At 41.7% G+C, this 15,492-nt stretch overlaps 1 protein-coding gene across 5 annotated transcripts in view; it reads right to left on the bottom strand.

The window, feature by feature from the left end:
• PRUNE2 (prune homolog 2 with BCH domain) overlaps positions 1-15,492 on the bottom strand; it is a 186,042-nt gene that overhangs the window by 50,020 nt on the left and 120,530 nt on the right. The gene's annotated exons all lie outside the window — the stretch shown is intronic.

The raw sequence follows: 15,492 nt of genomic DNA, 5'->3' as shown, positions 1-15,492 counted from the left end.
CCTACTGGGCAGGTTTCCACATTGGAAAAAGCACCATCAGAATATTGGGCAGAAAGCACAGAGGCCTGGGATAGACTAGACCCTGAGCTCCCCTGTTTCATCAGGAGTTTATCCTTGTAGATCAAAGTTTGGGGCACTTTGGTGCGGGGTTGGCTATAGGTCCTGCTGCTTTAGGTAAGCTGGCAAATGTTTGATCCATACTAGCCTGCAGTCGCTCACACAAAGAGCATTTCTATACATTTTGCTGCCTATAATATTTTCCTGCCGTAGGCAAACACCTTTCATCCTCTATGAGCGATCAAGCCCTGTATTGGTGAGATGAAATAGGGAAGCTTGCTCTCTTGCTGTCCAATTTGCACTTATCCCATAAATAAAAGGTCTCAGTTCCAGAATTATCAATCTTTTGCAGCACTAAATTTGTGTAACAATATTTTAATCGGTTAATGTGCTGTCATAAAGTCCATTAACAACTAAGCCATCTTTTTCAATATTCAAAAGAGAGAACAGTTGGTTCAACCACATGACATCATTAGTGTCACTCTCATTCTCCTCTGCTTGCTCTTCTTGTTTATTTTTGCATCACATTGCACGACCATGTCTTTCTGTGTGTTTGCACAGCATCTAATACAATAGGACCCCATTCCTGGGACCTTTGGGTGCTACTGTGATATAAATAATAGGAACCATATTTACTTGTGCTGACAGAATTGCTTTCTTTACCACCTAGGACCCGTAGCTTACTGATTTTTTTAAGCCCACACATTTATCTGAACCCATGGATTTGACATAAAGAGTGACTCTTCCTTAGTAGAGTGGCTGCCCAGATAAGAGTGCCAATATTATCACAGGTTTCAGAGGAACAGCCGTGTTAGTCTGTATTCGCAAAAAGAAAAGGAGTACTTGTGGCACCTTAGAGACTAACCAATTTATTTGAGCATGAGCTTTCGTGAGCTACAGCTCACTTCATCAGATGTTTACCGTGGAAACTGCAGCAGACTTTATATACACACAGAAATCATGAAACAATACCTCCTTCCACCCCACTGTCCTGCTGGTAATAGCTTATCTAAAGTGATCAACAGGTGGGCCATTTCCAGCACAAATCCAGGTTTTCTCACCCTCCACCCCCCCACACAAATTCACTCTCCTGCTGGTGTTAGCCCATCCAAAGTGACAACTCTTTACATAATCAAGTCGGGCTATTTCCTGCATAGATCAAGGTTTTCTCACATCCCCCCCACCCCCATACACACACAAACTCACTCTCCTGCTGGTAATAGCTCATCTAAACTGACCATTCTCCAGGTTTAAATCCAAGTTAAACCAGAACATCTGGGGGGGGGGGGGTAGGAAAAAACAAGAGGAAACAGGCTACCTTGCATAATGACTTAGCCACTCCCAGTCTCTATTTAAGCCTAAATTAATAGTATCCAATTTGCAAATGAATTCCAATTCAGCAGTTTCTCGCTGGAGTCTGGATTTGAAGTTTTTTTGTTTTAAGATAGCGACCTTCATGTCTGTGATTGCGTGACCAGAGAGATTGAAGTGTTCTCCGACTGGTTTATGAATGTTATAATTCTTGACATCTGATTTGTGTCCATTTATTCTTTTACGTAGAGACTGTCCAGTCTGACCAATGTACATGGCAGAGGGGCATTGCTGGCACATGATGGCATAGATCACATTGGTGGATGTGCAGGTGAACGAGCCTCTGATAGTGTGGCTGATGTTATTAGGCCCTGTGATGGTGTCCCCTGAATAGATATGTGGGCACAATTGGCAACGGGCTTTGTTGCAAGGATAAGTTCCTGGGTTAGTGGTTCTGTTGTGTGGTATGTGGTTGTTGGTGAGTATTTGCTTCAGGTTGCGGGGCTGTCTGTAGGCAAGGACTGGCCTGTCTCCCAAGACTTGTGAGAGTGTTGGGTCATCCTTTAGGATAGGTTGTAGATCCTTAATAATGCGTTGGAGGGGTTTTAGTTGGGGGCTGAAGGTGACGGCTAGTGGCGTTCTGTTATTTTCTTTGTTAGGCCTGTCCTGTAGTAGGTAACTTCTGGGAACTCTTCTGGCTCTATCAATCTGTTTCTTTACTTCTGCAGGTGGGTATTGTAGTTGTAAGAAAGCTTGACAGAGATCTTGTAGGTGTTTGTCTCTGTCTGAGGGGTTGGAGCAAATGCGGTTGTATCGCAGAGCTTGGCTGTAGACGATGGATCGTGTGGTGTGGTCAGGGTGAAAGCTGGAGGCATGCAGGTAGGAATAGCGGTCAGTAGGTTTACGGTATAGGGTGGTGTTTATGTGGCCATTGTTTATTAGCACTGTAGTGTCCAGGAAGTGGATCTCTTGTGTGGACTGGACCAGGCTGAGGTTGGTGGTGGGATGGAAATTGTTGAAATCATGGTGGAATTCCTCAAGGGCTTCTTTTCCATGGGTCCAGATGATGAAGATGTCATCAATATAGCGCAAGTAGAGTAGGGGCTTTAGGGGACGAGAGCTGAGGAAGCGTTGTTCTAAATCAGCCATAAAAATGTTGGCATACTGTGGGGCCATGCGGGTACCCATAGCAGTGCCGCTGATCACAGGCTCTTAAAATGTATTTGCTCTGCACTGTCATTGCTTTTTCCAGCTCTTATCTGTCATCTTTTTCCAGTTTGTCTCTGCTGTAAGAGCTAGATGTTAAGGGCATGCTGCAAAACTACAATGAACTCCTGTTATTAGGTTGGAGATGGACTAACAGTAACCACTGGCTAACACTGTAAATAGATGGAACTATATGGACTTTCTGCAGCTCTGCCATGGTACCCTGGTACACCCAATGCTAAATTAGGGCCAGGCCAGTCATGGAGAGGATGCAAAGGACTTTTTTTATCCTCAGTGTTCCCATGCAGGGAGAAAGCACACTCTGGATGGCTGGACAGGAGAATGTGGTCTGAAGAAATGAGTAAAGGTAGCTAGTACTATGGGGAACATTAGTGGCCTCAAAAGGATGTGTCTGGACAGGGTGAGGGAAGAGCTCCTCCCCAAATGTGGCTGGATGGCTGTTCTGGCTTGATGTGTGGTACTTTTCTTTTCACAGCCCAATGTGCTCCCCCAGGAGGCAGTATGACTAAGGAAGGCATGATGCCTCCTGGCACTGCTGTGCGCCTCCTCCCCCTCCCCTAGCACAGCTCTGCTTCTTCAGAGGTATAAATGAGTCCAAATCGTAACCCCTCATTTACTCAAAATGGTACTATCAACACGACACATTTCTTCCCCAAACTGTTTTAAGTACTTCGTAGTTAGATATTCTATATATATTCTCCAAGTTGTTCTGCACCACTGTCATTTCTCTGGACTAGAAAAGTATTTGTTCACAAAAATTCCTCCACAAGGATAATTTTCGTTCTCTCTTCACAGATTAAAAACGCAAATGAGCTAATGAAACCGGTAAGCTCCTGACACTAAAAAGGAATGAAACTAATTCCTGTTCAAAGCAACTTTTGCATTAGTTCTTCAGCACTCATGTCAGTTGACATTCTTAACCTTTACCTTAATTCTTGTAACCTTGAGAGAGAGAGAGAGAGAGAGAGCAAGATCTTGCTCTCTCTCACAAGGTTACAAGACTCTTTATACTACATAACTGAAAAGGGTGTTGCAAAGGGGGGGGGGGGCAGGAAATGTCATATGCTTCAGTTGATAGCAAAGGACCAAAAACAATAGACTGTCAAGTACTGCACCGTTAGTGCTATCTCAAATTCTTGCTATGCCAGTAGTTAAGCAGTCGTTTAAAAACACAATGACAATGCCTCGGTTTTCTCTTCTCCACTCCCTCGACACCCCCCCCCGAAAGCTATGCAAATGAACTGAAAATAATCAGAAGTGTTAGGTGATTGATTTTACACTGAAGTTTTGTTCCCTAATTATAAATACCGCGTCTGCTCCCTGACAAAACAAGTCCATCGAATGGATGTAAGCTCCTCTCATAAAGAGTTGCAACATAATTAAAATACAGCTGCCTGATTTTTAGTAATGAGGAACTAGATGCTTTGCATCCTGCTGACAAACATTCCTCTCATCCCCTCTTTTTTCTCTGAATGAACTGCAACAACAGAACCGTTAACCAGAAAAACACTTTGCATATCATTCTCGTAATGCAAAGAGATGCTTACCTTCTAAAGACTTGAGGAGAGGTTTTTTTAGAGGGAAAATAATACAGATGCTTTATTGCTGCACTTCAGCATCCCTCTTCCTGTAGCAGTTTACTAGCAATACAGATTCTCCACCATTTTCTGGTCACATGACTAGTGGTACTTCTAAATAAGGATGATCACCTGCCTTTGGGTAGCCTGCTGTATGTACCAGAAATCACAGCCACTCTGGTTGGGTGAATGAGAGAGAGCTGACTGGAGCTTTATCTGTGGGAAATATTTTTTTAATGGTCCTGTGGAGCTCTGTCACAGTATCCCCAAACTTTTACATGGAGGGTCAGCTGTCAGTTGTGAAAAGCTGCTTGCTGTTTCATTTCAAGAGCCTGAGGAAAGCTTGCAGTGAGAAATGAGACAAAAGTTCATATGGATTCAGCTCATCCCAGCCCTCATTTCTGTTTGCCTCTTGTGGTTATATAACACATACATAATCAAGCATGCTTTAGATGACTTGTTTCAGTTTAATGGCTTAGTTATGAAAATGTGAATATTATTAAAACCATCGTATGGAGCAGGGTGTGCTCAATAAAGCAATATTTCAGGCTTTACTAAAGGCTCTATGCTCTCCTCTGAGAATACAGGAGGTGGGGAGCCTGCAGGAAAGGTTCTTTCCCTGGAGCCTCGTGAGCCTGGTTCTGTGAAAGCCCCATTGGGGGCATGGTCTCCTTGTGCTTCCAGCATTACAGAGAAGGAGAAAGAGAGGGGAGTGGGCTGGGCTTTTCTGGATTTTTCCCTCACAGTCCTGGAGAGAGGGGGGACACTGGAAGTCAGCAGCCCCTGAAGCTGTATTAACTTCAGTTGACTTGTGAAACTCCCCTTTGGGCCAGATTGCAAGAAAAAAAGACAACTACTGAGCGTTTAAAAAGATATAAAACATGCTCCCTCTCAAAGAGGATGTTGCTGCAGAAATGTGATTCGTGGTGCTGAGGGCAGTGTAACAATTCTGAAAATCAAGTTCCTTTATGATTGTTGTTGGGGTTGTTGGGTTTTGTATTGGTTTGGTTTGGGTTTGGTTTTGCTAGCAGTCTGAAATTTTAATCTGATGTTATGCTGGGCACTTAGGAAAAAATATCCATAGTAAAAAGTACAAAATTGTGCTTGTGCAATGATAGACAAGGCAAATGAGGTAATATCTTTTATTGGACCAAACTTCTGTTGGTGAAAGAGACAAGATTTTGAGCCACACAGTACTCTTCTTCAGGTGTGGGAAAGGTTAAGATTACCTCACCCATACTGTCTCTCTAATATCCTGGGACCAAGATGGCTACAACTACATGGCGTACAACGTGTGCAATTATATCATTATTAACCTGATAATCACATACCCCAATGAAATTAGAAATGTAATAAAAGCTAAGTCTCCAATACTACAATTAGATCTACTGCAATTAAATTCCCTGTGCCGAGCCCCATTGACTTGACCCTGACAGGGCGAGGGTCAACCCATATGGATCAGATTGCAAGAATGGGGTCAGCATTGTTAATGCTTTGAGCTGAAATTGAGTACAGCTGATCTACAGTGAACGGAACATAGTACATTTACCCAGAAAAACGAGGGTTGGACAGAAGGGGGAGTTTTTTGTATAACAGATGCTCTTTAGCAACAGCCTACATTCAGAATAATTTTATTGTTTTTACTTTAGAAGGGGTCTATTATCTGTGTTTCCTGAATTAAATAAAAGGTACAATTCACAAAGTGAGTTAGTAACGGAAGTTTTTTTTATTTATTTAGCAATTCATGAATAGCTGTCCCAGTCTTATTAAAAGCTGGGTATAAAGTACTTGGTATGTGGCATGCAGTAAATAATAAAGCTGGTGTTTTTTTTTTTTTTTTTTTTTACAGAAATGGGATTATCACCATATTTGCTTCTGCTATTTTTAACATCTGGCTCTTCAATGCAAAACTGCATTACATTTTAATTATTTTCCAGCATCCAGATGGTAGTGGAAAATATATTACCACCCCAAAACTGGCAACAAAAAAGATAGTTGTCATGGCTTGCTGGGTCACAGGAAGTGTGGGGGAATAAAGGACGTTAAGAAAGCTAAGTATGAAAAGTAAGTTTCACGATTTCCATCAAGTTAAAACTTCAATAATTTAATTCACTGTTATTAAATTGGAGTGATGCAGAAAATATTGGGAAAAGGAAATGCTTGAATGAGGTCAATTACGTATTTACTAAAGGTTTCAGAGTAACAGCCGTGTTAGTCTGTATTCGCAAAAAGAAAAGGAGTACTTGTGGCACCTTAGAGACCAACCAATTTATTTGAGCATGAGCTTTCGTGAGCTACAGCTCACTTCATCGGATGCATACTGTGGAAACTGCAGCAGACTTTATATACACACAGAGAATATGAAACAATACCTCCTCTCACCCCACTGTCCTGCTGGTAATAGCTTATCTAAAGTGATCATCAAGTTGGGCCATTTCCAGCACAAATCCAGGTTTTCTCACCCTCCACCCCCCCCACACAAATTCACTCTCCTGCTGGTGATAGCCCATCCAAAGTGACAACTCTCTACACAATGTGCATGATAATCAAGTTGGGCCATTTCCTGCACAAATCCAGGTTCTCTCACCCCCTCACCTGGATTTGTGCAGGAAATGGCCCAACTTGATTATCATGCACATTGTGTAGAGAGTTGTCACTTTGGATGGGCTATCACCAGCAGGAGAGTGAATCTGTGTGGGGGGGTGGAGGGTGAGAAAACCTGGATTTGTGCTGGAAATGGCCCAACTTGATGATCACTTTAGATAAGCTATTACCAGCAGGACAGTGGGGTGGGAGGAGGTATTGTTTCATATTCTCTGTGTGTATATAAAGTCTGCTGCAGTTTCCACGGTATGCATCCGATGAAGAGAGCTGTAGCTCACGAAAGCTCATGCTCAAATAAATTGGTTAGTCTCTAAGGTGCCACAAGTACTCCTTTTCTTTTTGTATTTACTAAAGTGCCCTAAAATGCATCCAGGCTGAGTATGCCTGTTTCATTCTTCTACTTTCATAGATGTAACTTTGCAAATGATGATGATATCTTTGCAAATAATGAAATATCATTAAAAAACACATAATGAGTAGCGCTGGATAGGAATAGTTTTCCCATCCTGGGAAAAATTGAGGTTTCAAAACATTTTCCTGTCTCAAATACAGGTGAAAAGTCCAAATCTTAAAACAATTTGAGAACCAATAATCTGGGGGGGGGGAGGGGAAATCAGTTTGGGTCAGTTGAAATATTGCATTTTGATAATTCTGAAACATTTAATTTTGATTTAAAAAAACAAAAACAAAATACTATTAATTTATGTTTCAAAACAAAAAGTTATTCTGAATCAAAATATTGACTCTTTTTTTTTTTTTTTTTTTTGGAAAATGTCCAGATGGGATGTTTTGACAAATTCAAAAGTTCATCTTATTCAACACAGGAATTTGTCAAAACTGACCCTTTCCCATGCGCACTTTGTGTTTTGCTGAATTGGCATTTTTCTTTTCCTGACCAGTTCTTACGACAAGTCCTAATGGCAAGTAATATGGTAAGGTACAAGGGGCTAGGCCCTTGCCAGATTTAGTACTTGTAAAGCACCAGGCACACCTATAGTGCTGTTTAAATAATAATGAAAAACAATGCCAGTAGTAATAATGTGCTCTACCATTTGTCAGACTTGGGTTCAATTCTCAGTTCAAGTCTCTAATCCTGCAGTTCAGCAGGGACTGGAAGTATACTAAAGCAATAAGCTCAGTCCCCAGAGTGCCCAGCATTGTTGCAGAGTGACACTGACTAGTTAAGGAACAGTTGTGATAGGAGTGAATAAAGTCCTGTCCACTTCTCCTCATTTAAAGATGATGCCTTTGAGATCTCCCTAGGGAGAGGCTGGCCTATAAAGCAGCACAGAGGCAGAGGACTACCATGCAGAATACTGAAGAATCCAGCTGTTTATGATTACAACAAATTTAAAAAAATATTTTTTTGCTTAATAAACATAATGGGCCAGATTCTCTGCTGGGCCCAGATTGTGCTGACACAGCAGAGATGGGACATCTCTTTCTTTTTCAGAATTTCTAAAGAACTAAAAAAATCTATTATTTTGCCCAGCTCCCCTTCTGTCCAGCTCCCCTTCCAATATACACCTGATTCTATTACTGCTCTCACCAGGCCTGACTCCTCAAACAGCCCCGTCCTGGTGTTCATGATCCCTTCTCCAGCTCATTCTACTCCCCTTTTCCTCCTCTCACAATTCATCTTCCTATCTGCCTGCCTCTCCAGCAGCCATTCTAGCTTCCTCACCTCTTACTCAATTCTACGTGTTCCCCAGTGCCTGACTGAACCAGGCTTTTATTCCTGCCCCTACATCTCCTCTCCCTTCACCCTTCCATTCTGCCTCAGCCTTTTTGGTTTGTTTGGTTTTGGGTTTTTTGCATCATCCCCATCCTTTAGCTTTTTTGCTACACCTCTTCCATTCCACCAGACAGCCCTCTTGAGGTCCACATCTATCCTGACCTTTGAGCAGCATAAATTCTTTTACTCACTGGGTTCTTATTCTTAAATCTACTTCTAATCCTCAACTATCCTGACGTGGTAAGGGGAGGAGGCAGTTGCAAGGGGTTTATGACACGAAAACATGAAGGGGAACAGAGACAATGTGAAGGCATAGGTCCACCGGCTGGGGACAAAAAGGCACAGGGTATCACTGGGAGCGTGTCCATGCTTCTATATGTTGTTCCAGTACCTATAATTCCAGTGCTTGTGAGATGAAGCCTCTTTCCTTGAGAAATACTCTTATAATTTCCCACCACCACCATCTACCATACATGCAAACAAACATACCTGGGATGATGCCTACAGTAGAGCTGGGCAAATTTTTTTGGTTGAACAGTAAATTTGCTGGAAAATGTAAATCAAATCAGGCACATACTTTCATCCAGATAAAGAATGAAAAAAAAAAATAGAAAAAGGTGAAACGTTTTGTTTTGACATTTTTTAAAGAAACATTTTGACTTTTTTTGTTGTGCAATTTAGCTAAATGTCAGAGTAACAGCCATGTTAGTCTGTATTCGCAAAAAGAAAAGGAGAGTGAGTTTGTGGGGGGGGGGTGAGAAAACCTGGATTTGTGCTAGAAATGGCCCACTTGATTATCATGCACATTGTAGGGAGAGTGGTCACTTTGGATGAGCTATTACCAGCAGGAGAGTGAGTTTGTGGGTGTATGGGGGTGGGGGGGTGAGAAAACCTGGATTTGTGCTGGAAATGGCCCACCTTGATTTTCATACACACTGTAAGGAAAGTGGTCACTTTGAATAAGCTATTACCAGCAGGAGAGTGAGTTTGTGTGTGTGGTATTTGGAGGGTGGGTGGGGGGTGAGAAAACCTGGATTTGTGCTGGAAATGGCCCACCTTGATTATCACACACATTGTAAAGAGAGTGGTCACTTTGGATGGGCTATTACCAGCAGGAGAGTGAGTTTTGGGGGGGGGGGGGGGGAGGGTGAGAAAACCTGGATTTGTGCTGGAAATGGCCCAACTTGATTATCATACACATTGTAAGGAGAGTGATCACTTTACATAAACTATTACCAGCAGGAGAGTGGGGTGGGAGGAGGTATTGTTTCATGGTCTCTGTGTATATAATGTCTTCTGCAGTTTCCACAGTATGCATCCGATGAAGTGAGCTGTAGCTCATGAAAGCTTATGCTCAAATAAATTGGTTAGTCGCTAAGGTGCCACAAGTACTCCTTTTCTTTTAGCTAGATGTGTTTTTCAAAGAGTAATAAACACCGGAAAGCATAACAAAATAAAACAAAAAATGGGGAAAAAATTTGTTTTGTTCAAAGAAAATGTTTTGTTTGATCCAAAATAATTTTTTGTCTTTGTTTTTTTTTTTTTTTGGCAAGAAAACTTTTTTTTTAAGTTTCAGTTCAAAATGAACAGGTTTTTTTCAAAAATTGTTTTTTAATTTTTCAGCTTAGTCACCAAACTGGTAAATCAATTTTTCTCTCAGCACCAGCCTACAGAGCCTCTTCAAATGACTGCTGCTGCCTCCAGAGGAGAAGTGGGAGGGGAAGTCCCAACCCCAAAATGCAGAGAGGAGGCAGGAATATTACTTCCAACAATACTTTACAGCCTTTCTAAAAATGACATATTTTATAAACATTACTTCGAACATGCACAGAAAAGAGTGGTTATATGTAAGCTAATACCACCATCTATTGTGCCCCGGACCTTAATTACTGTTGTACTATCCAGTTTCATATAGTTATGTAAGATGAGTTACTCTGCCACAAAAAAATGACCTTCAGACTCAGGAAATTTTACTGTTGGCATCACATCAGCGCTAGCAGAGAAAGATGTTATTCTAGACATCCTAGACCTGTATAGTACTCCATGAATTTTTTCTTTCTAAATTAGTCATTCTTGGCTGTTCATGTAAGAAAAGCCATACAAAAAGCTATTTTCTTTCCAATGAGAGTGACATTAATAATGTGCTATCAGATCTTTTTGTATTTTACATGAGGCCAAATAAATGCCAGGACTTATTATTTCTAGCATTCAGCTCTTATTGACATTGCTTTATGGTCTTTCTTGCATATTTTAATGCCAGAAATAAATTTTTAAAAAGATTCTGTGAATGATGTCAATCAGCCCTGGGTTATTACATTTCTTATTGATTTTGATTTTCTGATATTGTTGTGGGTGTCTCAAGGCAAGGCAGGAGGAGAGGACCTTCATGGCCTCCTAAAACACTCTTGCAACCTGCTTGAACCCCTCTATCAACTCTTGTCAAGGAATTTGTTGATCTGCCATAAGGAAAGGACAGGACAGTGACTGATTCAAGGAAGGGGGACTTCAAGTTTTTATCCCCCTCTTTATCCAAGTTTTCATGTCTTGTTTTTATTTATGGTCTCTCATTCTTAATTTCTTCCCCGACAAAACAGTCAAACTGATTCCATTGAATTTTCATAGCTGAACTGTCAGACGGTTACTGGGGGAGGGCTGACAATTATGTAACCTGCATCTTCTCCCTCCCCTCATTCTACCAATTCAAGGCCCTGATTCAGCAATTGACCAAAAAGAGAATATCAATAGGTTGTTCCTGTATATGGGTACATGGATGTCCTTGTGGCAGTATCTTGTGCTAACCAGCCAGTCATTGGGTTGAGAAATTTGTGTTCCACTGCTGCTTTAAACTTTATCCACGAAACAGGATATTTATTTCAGACAAAGGAGCAGGCCCCAGAGGGATTTCATGCTAGAGCAAATTAAAGAAATATTTTTTCTTTTTTAATATGTCACCAAAATGCATATAAAAGAGTCCCTAATTACACACACCAAATCAGAGTAGTTCCCAAGTTGCTGATTGCTCGATTTATACAACAGCCTTAATAAAATGACTATAAATAATTGTTCCCATATGTGTTTGTCCCTTTCCATTTGGCAAATTATATTTATATGTGTTTTTAATACAGCAGCAGCCTAACTGGCTCACTTTCCTTTACTTCTTTGGGCCTCAACATTAATACAGAGAGCAGAAATACCTGGAGCTGTGGGACAGGCACCTGGTATTTAGCTGTCACTGCAAAGCCCGAGGGGGAGAGTAGACCCATATAATAGGGTGTGGCCACACTAGAAAAATTTGATGATAGCCATATTATATCAAGAGCGAGCATCACTATGGGTGTAAGCTGCTAGTGTAGACAGAGCTCAGGTAGTTTTACCACCGGGGGCAGGGGTGCTGGAACAATTTGTATAGTGGGGGTGCTGAGAGCCATTGAACCAAACTGTAAACCCTCTATATGATAGAAACCACTTCGTCAGGCAGTGCGGCAGGAACCCTAGTTCCAGCATCTATGGCTGTGGGTATGTCTAGCTAGACTGCAATCCCTAAGGCCACGTCTATACTACCCGCCAGACCAGTGGGTAGTGATCAATCTATCAGGAATCGATTTATCGTGTGTAGTGTAGACGCTATAAATCGATCCCCGATTGCTCTGCTGTCAACTCTGGAACTCCACCAGGGTGAGAGGCACAAGCGGAGCTGACGGGGGAGCTATTCTCGTAGCTGAAGTTGCGTATCTTAGATCGATCCCCCCCCTCCCCCGTGTAGACCAGGCCTAAGTGTGACTGCAGCTTGAGCTGATATACCTGAGCTAACTAATACAGCTAGCTCGGGTCCCAGGATAGCGAAGCCACTGCAGCATGAGCTTCAGCGTTGGCTCACCCTGTGAGTAATTACCCAGGGATCCAGACAGGCTAGTACAACCCACACTAAAGCACATGGTGCTACAACTTCACTGCTCCAGGACCCAAGCTAACTAGATTAAAGCTAACTCAAGTATGTCAGTTCAAGCTACAATCCCACCCTTTGATTGCAGTCTAGACACACCCTGTGCCACACAAACACGCTCTGAAAAGCCTGAGCCTTGCCCCTATTAGCACTTACCCCATTGCTACCACTAGTTGCTGTAACAGAGGGCCACATTTTTCAAATGCTCAGAACCCACAATTGGGCTAAAGTTACAAATGAGCTCAGCATCCAACATGCTGCATTCCTTTGGAAATCTGCCCCCCCGGGCTCCTAAACAGGACTGAGCCCTTCTGAAAATTGGGTTCCAACCGAGGGTGCTGAGCACTTTGACAAATTCAGACCTACAGGGACTCATTTTTCTAGTGTCTGTGTAAGACCAGAATTAGCCCCCATATTTTGAGGAATCTCACCAAAAAGTTAGCTATTTAGTGTTTTGCTTCTTCAAAACTTTTCTCAGATTCACAGTGGTGACATAAAAATAGCAGTGAAAAATGGATATTTAGAATTATTCTCACTTCCTGTGTGAAGACATTAACACCACTGAGTCGTGCAGGCATGGCATGCGAGAAGCCTGGGATGCTGTCTCCATGTAATTAATCAGGGTGACTTAAGCAGGGCCAGCATCTGGCAGCTTTTAATATAAAATGCTTTTAGTGGGAGGCTAAAGAGCCTACAGCTGACTTGCGCCTGTGAGACGAACAAACCCACACCTTTCTTAAGTATCCCTTCCAATTTGTTGTCCCATTTGGCCATCTGTTATGAAAGTCTCAAGGTCAAGCACTGGGACAGAGTTTCCATTGCTTTACTTTTTTACTGTACGGAAATTGATAAGCACCGACCCTCTCTGCCTTCAAACCTCTTCTGAAGATATGCTTCTTCCTCTATGGCAATAAATGCTAACCGATGTCAGTTAAGCTACCATCATCCTCAATGCATTCTTGTGCTGTCCATCTATAGACTATAAATAATTTGAGATAGGGACAATGTCTTCTTCCTTTATGGTTTTGTACAGCAACAAACAATGTTTGTTCTTCAAAAAACTAAGGCGCCAAACGTCAATCCTGCCAAACATTTATGCAGGTGCTTAACTTTCAGCATGCAAGTAGTGCCATTGAAGTCAAATGTTTGCAGGATCAGGGCCTACACTTAGAATGAAACCAATGTTTATTTGAGATAAAAAATACCAAATAGCTGAAGTATTCTACAGAAGGTTTTTTTTAACCATGTGTGGATTGAAACAGAACAGGAGACGGAGGTTTCTTTAACCTGTCTGGGGGGAAAAATCAGTGAGGGAACTATTGAGGTTCTGAGATTGCCAACATCAATCTTAGACAGATGAGGTGGGTGAGATTATACCTTTGATTGGACCAAGTTCTGTTGGTGAGATAGACAAGGTTTTGAGCTTACACCGAGCTCTTCTTTGGGTCTGGGAACCATTCTCAGAGTGGTGTCATAGCTACATACAAGGCTTGTCTCTCCAATAGCTTGGGATCAACAAGGCTACAAAAACACTGAATACAACAACAGGTTTCAGAGTAGCAGCCGTGTTAGTCTGTATCTGCAAAAAGAACAGGCGTACTTGTGGCACCTTAGAGACTAACAAATTTATTTGAGCATAAGCTTTCATGGGCTACAGCCCCCCTTCATCAGATGCATAGTTTGGAACATATAATAAGATATATATATATATATACATACAGAGAACATGAAAAGGTGGAAGTTGCCATACCAACCCTAAAAAGAAAAGGAGTACTTGTGGCACCTTAGAGACTAACCAATTTATTTGAGCATAAGCTTTCGTGAGCTACAGCTCACTTCATCGGATGCATACTGTGGAAAGTGTAGAAGATCTTTTTATACACACAAAGCATGAAAAAATACCTCCCCCCACCCCACTCTCCTGCTGGTAATAGCTTATCTAAAGTGATCACTCTCCTTACAATGTGTATGATAATCAAGTTGGGCCATTTCCAGCACAGATCCAGGTTTTCTCCCTCACCCCCCTTGATTATCATACACATCGTAAGGGGAGTGATCACTTTAGATAAGCTATTACCAGCAGGAGAGTGGGGTGGGGGGAGGTATTTTTTCATGCTTTGTGTGTATAAAAAGATCTTCTACACTTTCCACAGTATGCATCCGATGAAGTGAGCTGTAGCTCACGAAAGCTTATGCTCAAATAAATTGGTTAGTCTCTAAGGTGCCACAAGTACTCCTTTTCTTTTTGCGAATACAAACTAACACGGCTGCTACTCTGAAACCATACCAACCCTAATTAGCCTCTTAGAGTTGGTATGGCAACTTCCACCTTTTCATGTTCTCTGTATGTATATAAATCTTTTTATTATATGTTCCATTCTATGCATCTGATGAAGGGGGCTGTAGCCCATGAAAGCTTATGCTCAAATAAATTTGTTAGTCTCTAAGGTGCCACAAGTACTCCTGTTCTTTTCACCGAGTACAGCATTAATCTTATTCAAATGTGATTTGTTTTGGGCCAGCAAACTGTAGTTGTTTGGTATATTAAATGCTGTCAGTACATGCAATTATCAGTGTACGCTGCCGCAGTAATGCATGCAGTGCTTCTTGAAAACAGGCTGACTGTCAATACTGCTGCTTGTTGGTGAAATTTTCAGGAAGCCTAAAACAACATGTGAACCAATTATAGCGGGGTAATGGAAGTTCTAAATGTCATCAAGCACTCTGTTTCCAATTAAGTCCCAATGCTGGTATGCAATAAGAAATATCCCTCCCAAGGGCAGTATCTTGCATTTCACATGAACAACTTCCCCATTTAAAAAAAAAAAAAAAAAGCCACCAAACTGCAGCTGTAAAGGGGCGAAGCAAGAACAAGCCAATTAAATCCTTTTATTTGATTCCCAAAAAGAAGCTTCCCTCACACTTCCCAGGATCCTTACTTTGAAAAACAAAGTGACGATCAGGTTTAGTTATAGGTCTATTGTTTTAAAATGGTGGAGTAGGAAGGGGACCCTAACATAAGGTGACCAGATGTCCCG

This window comes from Lepidochelys kempii, chromosome 5 (assembly GCF_965140285.1).
Source record: "Lepidochelys kempii isolate rLepKem1 chromosome 5, rLepKem1.hap1, whole genome shotgun sequence".
NCBI lineage: Eukaryota > Metazoa > Chordata > Testudines > Cheloniidae > Lepidochelys > Lepidochelys kempii.
Note: the sequence above shows the minus strand (reverse complement) of the source record. Positions and strands in the feature narration are given on the sequence as shown.